General features: G+C 42.6%; 1 pseudogene across 2 annotated transcripts; it reads right to left on the reverse strand.

Moving 5' to 3' along the window:
- Positions 1–1908: 1908 nt before the first annotated feature.
- LOC149818778 (pentatricopeptide repeat-containing protein At3g29230 pseudogene) lies at positions 1909–5359 on the reverse strand (annotated as a pseudogene). 2 transcript variants are annotated; one of them, XR_016427237.1, is made up of 2 exons: positions 3045–5359; positions 1909–2304 (listed from the first exon to the last, which is right to left on the reverse strand). The product of XR_016427237.1 is annotated as a pentatricopeptide repeat-containing protein At3g29230 pseudogene, transcript variant X2 (transcript). The 2 variants fall into 2 exon arrangements; XR_016427236.1 differs by having other exon boundaries at positions 1909–2416.
- Positions 5360–7646: the final 2287 nt, after the last annotated feature.

Genomic DNA, 7646 nt, shown 5'->3' on the forward strand with positions numbered 1-7646 from the left:
AAATAGAAAGGTGCGGGAAGCAACTAGTCCCGGCCGTACCAGTTGGTTCCCGCATATCAAATGTGGGATTGCACTCCGGCAGGGACCAGTCAGTCCCTGTTCGTGTACGTCCCTGAATCAAACACACCTTTAAGGGGTGCTGAATGGCGAGACACAATCATCCATCCTATCTTGCGTGAACCCCAAGTTCAAAATCAAACATGGGATGTTTATGTCCCTGTGCCAAGTGTTGCATCCCATTTTGGGGGGACAAATTGTCTAGGAGAATTGTCCAGGGCGTCAAATGCCCCCATTAAAGTGATTTCTGAGCAGCCAATCAGTAGGGCCGGTAAACAAGCTGAATGAACTGAGCTTGAAGGGTTCACGCTTGGTCATTCCTATGGTGAGCCAAGCCAAGTTTGAGATCAGAATGATCCCGAGTTTTAGAGCTGAAAGAAATAAGATTACAAAAAGTACATTGTTTCAGAGCTAGAAGCAACATGACTTACTGATAAACCTTTTTTTTTTGCAAAATATATCTAAAACGTATTTCTTACTAAACAAGTTTATACAAGTCAAGCCAAGCCGAGTACCTATTGTTCATGTTCGACTTGTAGAGCCTATTTTACAATTTCAAATGAGCTTTTTTACTAGCTGAACATAAGCCGAACCACGAGCGGCTCAGCTTGTTTCCCACCAATCAGCCATGCTAGACTCGGCCGTGGACCAAAGCTCATGAACACTAGTCAAATTCTAGATCATATCAACAATCAAGTTGGCCTTGCTAGGTCTATAAGCACCCGGGGCTCAAAGTCACCCAAGTGTAGAAACATATATATGTGGTCAGGCCAGGTTTAATCCCACAAATCTAGCATGGTTGTGTGACTTGTGTCGATCATTTGAAGCTAAGGGCATATTGGTGAAGAGTAAAGACTTCACCTGACTAGACTGAGTCCTTGGCTTGGCTTGCACCAATATGCCATGGGCTTGGTGAAGCTGGTCCAACCTACTAGCAAGGCTGGAGATAAGAAGCATTGTCAGGAAGCCAATATATATAAAATTTATCGTTTGCTATCAATATCTAATATCACCTATATTATCAGCCATGTCACTAAATTATCCATAGCCTATTATTATTAATAATTATGAAATTTATAATTATATTATGAAACAATACGCCTGAAACCTACACGCAAAATCAAATTTTAAAAGTTAAACAAAGAAATTAGACAATGCAAGGGTAAGAAAGAAAATCAAATTTGAAAGAGAAAAATAAAAGTGAGGGTTTATAAGAATCATAAACCCTTTCATTCTCAATGAGATTTCTTAGAAGTTTGAGTTTGATAGCTCAATTTATGCAAAATAAAAGCAAGTAGTTTATTTAGAAACCACACTTTTGGATCGAAAAAGATGATTTTCCTTTTCTAATTTTATCAATTCAAGTGCATGGTGCACTTTGATTTTTTAAACTCTTAAAGCATCTGTTTACACATCAAATTTGGACGACACGAAACATGGTTTCTAAATAAACTACTTAAAGCAAGTATGATACTAACGTGGGCAAACAATGTTTATTTTGAATATAGAGAGATTTTGGAATACGTGCGGGCAGGCTTAGGTGCAAACTACAGATGAATGGGGCGGGCGTTTCCGATGTCGTTTTTGTAAATCCGACCCTGCAAGTATGTTTGACATTATTTATTTATTAGGAATCAATACTTGGATTGTGTTTTTAGGCAAAAATATGATCTTTTGAGTCTTGAATATTTATGAAAATTTTGGGCCGTTGATTTTCAAACCCTAAGAAAACCTACTCGGATGTCACAAGCGGATACTTCAAAATTGTTACAAAATGAACAATCAAATAAAAAAAAAAAGGAAACCCAAAACTTTTTAAGGTTGTAGTGATCATGTGGAAAATGGTAGGCCAACGGCCTTTTGTTTACAACAGCCCTATTGTTTTCAACTGGTGTCTGTCCTCAGATGCAGGTTGTATTTTCAGGTTCCAGAATGGATAGAAAGGTGTTTTGACCCTTGAATCAAATTACATCACCAATCCTCATCCGATTCATGATAGAATCTTTATACTTACTACAGTTGAATAATACCAAACTTCCAAGACAAACTCGCCCCCAGTTGAAGGCAACCCTTCAATATAGAAATAGAAGACAAGAAGAGAAGCTTTCTAGATGCAAACCACCTTGAATTCTGACCATATGCAACCATCATTCAGCCACATGCAGTTTTATAAAGCACCATCAAGTCCCACTCATAGAGTATTATTATCTTTGTACATCTCAATCCATCCGACCTAAGATTCCTTTTCTGTAAAGAATGAAAAGGCAAACAAGCCAGTTATTTAATAAACCCCAGATAAACATCCATGACCACTACTGATGTCAGCCTTCAACAGCACCACTAGTTAGCTATGATTAGCCTGAAATAAAGGTCAACAAATGAAATGAATTCTCCGTTGCACAAGTTAATTAATAGGTCATAAATTTCAACCCAGATTCTTTAAGCAAATATTCAGCCAGGAAGAAAGATGGTACAGTAGATTTCAAAGCAATACAAAACAAGCACGAAAGATGTAGAAAGCCCATCACAGAGTTGGACCACATAGTGCACCAATTGTGTCAAAGAGCTACCGAATCATCAAATAAAATTTTCAACTAGAAAGGTTTTCTAGGTGAGTCTTGACAGACATACAACAATATTATATACACTCAAGTAAATCATGTTACCTTAACTTGAGGATTGATAAATAATTTCTGCAATAAGGACTATGTGGAGACCAAAGGCAGATGGATTTTCCTACCTTTGTGCCATTTTTTTAATTCAAAGGGATAAGGTAGATAGTGCATCAAGTTGTTCACAAGGGTCAACTTGATCTTCTTTCCCAAGAATCTAGGTGAGGCAACTTTTAGGAGAGCCATGACTCTATGATCTACATACGATCTACACTAGATCTGACCAACTGCCAACTACCCATTTTTAACTTTATGTACTTCACAGCCCACTTTTTTCTAGTAGAATCTTTCAGTGAAATGCTTTGATCCGCTTACCTATTACTTGAAAAAAGTGAGCCGTCAATTTAGGTATAAGGCACCATCATTATGCCTGAACAATTAGACATCCAACCCGTAATTACAGCCACCCAATTGCGAAAGCAGAACCCTACCAAATGCACTCTTGCTGCAGAGTTACTCGGAGTTCCTGAAGGTTGATGAATGCTGCATAAGATGCACTGTCAAACTTGATCCCACACCACTTAATCCCTCGGAAGTTTGTGGACTTTCCACTTTGGTTTGACTGCAATGAACTTGGTGCCCCCTCTTTAGAATTGAAGAAGCTGGACCAAACTTAGACGATAACTGCAAGGCACACTTGTGGAGGATGACTAACTCCATATGATAATCAAAAATTCATCTGGATCATCCAAGTAGACAGAAGAAGTGCCTTGGCTTAAAGCACTTTGAAGCACCAAGTTCACTGGATTGACATTTGACTTAAAGAGAAAAATATGAGCATATGGTGTTACCGAAACAAGCCATCACCTTGTACCTTTGGGACATAACCTAAATGCTTAAGATGATTCCCAAGCCTCTCTAACATTTGATAAATCCTTACAGATTGAGGATGACTCCTATCTCCCACTGTGAACTCATGAACCGCATCGTTCACCTCAATGGAGCTAGCGCCAGCCTCCTTTTGCACCCTTGTGCCCTTCATCTTCACTCTTACCTTTGCTACATCATCCCAGTGCCCGGCTGCGGCATAGATGTTAGACAAAAGTGCATAATTCCCAGCATTTGTAGGTTCCAATGCCATAAGTTGATCTACCACCTTCTCAGCTATCTCTACACTATTATGTGTTCTGCAGGCTGCAAGAAGAGTACACCAAACAATAGAATTAGGCTCCATGGGCATATTCGTGATCAATTCGAATGCCTCTTTTACATGCCCTGCACGTCCAAGAAGGTCAACCATGCATCCGTAATGCTCGATTTGAGGAACAATTCCGAAATCCTCTTGCATGCTTGAGAAGTAACTGTGTGCCTTGTCGACCAGACCAATATGCGTACACGCAGACAAGACGCCCAAGAAGGTAATTGCATCGGGCGCAACTCCCTTCCTCTGCATCCTTGCAAAGAGATCAAGTGCTCGATAGCCATGACCATGGATTGCAAGCCCTTGAACCATACAGTTCCAAGAGACGACATCTTTTCGAGGCATACTGCGGAACAGTTGGAGAGCTTCGGTCAAATTCCCACACTTTGCATACATATCCAGAAGCGAATTGCACACTCTGGTATCAAACTTCAATCTGGACCCATTGATGTACGAGTGCAACTTCTTGCCCAGGCTAAGCAATCCCGATTGTGCACAAGCAGACAATATGGTAGTGGCGGCCACTTCATCAGGCTCAAGCATAGCCATTTCCATATCTTCATACAACTGGGAAGCCGCGATGACGTCACCCTTCTCTGCATACCCGGAAATCATTATAGTCCAAGGAACCAATGTCTTATACGGCATCTTGTCGAAAAGAAGCCGAGCCATCTCCAGATCCCCAACCTTACAATACCCACTCATCACAGTCGACCATGAAACCACATTCCTCTCAGGCGTTTTAACAAACAGTTGGTAAGCTGACTCCATGTCGCCACAGCGCACATACCCGTCAATCACCGTGTTCCAGCTCACAACATCCCGCTCGTCCATGGTATCGAATAGCCGCCTCGCAGGTCCCATCTCGCCGGCCTTCACATATGCGGCAAGCACGATGTTCCAAGAGACGATGTCTCGTTGGGGTATTTCGTCGAACACTTGCCGGGCGTCCTCCAAGCAGCCGCATTTGGAGTACATGTCGATGAGGGCGTTGGGGACGAAGACGTCGGCGAAGACGAGGCCGGATTTCACGACGTGGGTGTGGACCATCCGGCCCGTCGCGGCGGTAGAGAGGGCGGAGCAGGCCTTGAGGAGGACGGGGAAGGTGAAGTTGTCGGCGGCGACGCCGGCACTCTGCATGAGGGAGAAGGCGGAGAAGGCGTCGGAGAAGTGGCCGTGTTGGGCGTAGGCGCGGAGGAGGGTGTTCCAGAGGAAGACGTTGGGGTCGGGGAACTGGTCGAAGGCGGCGCGGGCGTGGGTCATGAGACGAGCGGAGGCGAGGGCGGAGACGAGCCTGGGGACGACGAAGGGGTTGTGGTGAAGGTGGGCTCGGATGATCTGGGCGTGGAGCTGCTTCAGTTGCCTGGGGTCCGAACTTCTCTCGAGGTCGGAGATGATCCTCTCCTCGAGAAGCCGGCGACTGGACGTCCATGCCGGTGGCCGGACAGTCGCCTGAAGTTGCTTCAGCATGATACCGGCAAGTGCATCACTACACTACTACGCCACTCTCAAGCCGAGCGTGGTGTGTATGTGTGGATACGAGATGCTCCTTCTTGCGCCACAGACGTCGATAGCAAATTAGCAGCAGAAAGAATTCATTCTCTTAACAGTGTTAGCTTACAGTTAAGACATCAAAACCAGCGTACAGATCAAAAGTACCAAATATTTCCAAAATCGTTTATACGAACAAAATGTCAGAATAAAACAAATCACGTTGTAAATAGGATTTTCATATAACATGATATAGAAATAAAACATTTCATACATTTAACGAAATAAAAACAACAAAAAAAAAACATATTATTATTTTGCAAAAGGCTAAGGCATATAAAAATATTCTTCTTAGAGAAGATTCGGCCTCACATACGGTGCAAAAAGGTATGGTGTCCTTCCCTCAGGATACAGTAGCCTCGACGATCTGGATCGGTGCACTTCGATGATAGATCGTCCTTCGAAAACAACCTCAACGAACGAATAATGCAGAACTTCTCTTTCAGGGAAATACCCACAGGGAAAACCAAGAGAGAGATATAACAGGAAGAGAAAAAACAAAAAACGTGAGAGTCACAAGCGTCTTCGTATCTGAAACCCCAGCCCTCTAACCATATTTTATAACCCCTGAACAGTTACGAAACATGGAAGAAACTCATTACACATTACGAAGTAACGTGACCCAATAACAAAATATCTGTTATCCATTTCTCTTATCCTATTATTTAATCCAAATAAAAACAATAATGTAAGACAAAAATAACATTGGACTTAAAATGGATATGGCCCTAAAGGGTCAATTACCCGGACCCGGGCCCAGCTCGGCGCGGTGGGCAGGCACGTCCACGCGCGTGTGTGTGATAGTCATCTCATCCCCTTGCTCTTTGAAACAAGTGTCAGAATCTTCATGTAGGTTATAAAGGTCACAACCTTTTTTAGATTCTTCAATATGAGGCTATTCTATATCATCAAAGTCCAAAAGCACTCCATAAAGGAGTGGTCCCCAATTGTTTGCTTTATTTGAATTACCTCATTATCTCTTCCTACATCCAACACAAAATTGTTTATATAATTAAGGATTTTGGAGAGATATTTGTTGTTGCATACTTACATTAGTGACAGATAATTAGATATCAATGACTTTCAAATCGCTTTTTTGTTTAGCGTTTTCAAGGAGAAAATAACCTCGTCGTGTAAAAAATGCAGGCTCCTTTGTCCCAGGTTCGACCTGCTGGGTGTGCAAGTGCCTTTAACCTGTGGACTCCAATGCAATTTACAGTGAAAGCTAGTAGAAACAACATGACTGAAAAAAAGAAGTGGATTTCATGGTGTAACAGTTTAAGGATATTTATATAACTGGAAGAAGGATTTTTTTCTTTTTTTGAATTGGAAAGGGTAATTAGGGGGGAAGATTTTGATAAGAGAGTCATCATGCGCATTAAATAAACATGGTATGGTGACGGTCACGTGCCTATTTCTTTCATAGGCCAGTGTGGCACAACGGTCCTTCCTTACTGCCGTAAGCCTTCGAGTCGCTCACTTATAACTAATTCATCATAGACATAGAATGTTTCGCAAACTCGTGACTCGCCAAACTACTCAATTTAAACACCCTAACGGTCAAAGGTCGCGCACCAACATTTTTCCATGTGTTGAATCATTTTCATTAGCCCTGTGCACCACCTCGTGCGCAGTTGCCTAGCGAAAGCTGATCAAGCGCATTTTCAAATGTGAATTTCATCTAGTCTATGTCGCTTAGTGCATAATCGTCTCATACCAGCTATCACTTTTGAAAAGGGCACAAACTTGCCTTAGTCTTGCGTGCCCTGGAGTGTATTGCGGCCCCCAGTCCGAAGACCAGTTGATGATTGAACATCATAGCGAAGAGCACCACCCAGACTCATTCGCCGGTACCTAGGCATTCATTCGCCTAGCCCCGAGTCACCATACTCAGTTAGAATCACCTAATGTGATCCCTTGGAGAATTAGCTCTAACCTACATGTACACCCGTGCGTCCAACCACTATGCATGAGACGTCCTACAAGCTGAGAGGTCCTAACCAAATCTCCAAAGGCAATATCCTTTGCTCCACTAGCACTTCTTAACTAAACAACGCTCCACATCTGTGCCATCATACAATGATGCACTAACGATAATATTGTTGCCTATCACGTGCCATGCTACCACCGCACATTATCGATCAAGTCAATGCACACTGCATGTTCCTGCACTAGATGTATTTTCCACTTAGTAGAGTGACACACTGCGCATGCCCCGTTCTGAA

Source organism: Nuphar pumila, chromosome 13 (assembly GCF_984573655.1).
Source record: "Nuphar pumila chromosome 13, dmNupPumi1.hap1.1, whole genome shotgun sequence".
NCBI lineage: Eukaryota > Viridiplantae > Streptophyta > Magnoliopsida > Nymphaeales > Nymphaeaceae > Nuphar > Nuphar pumila.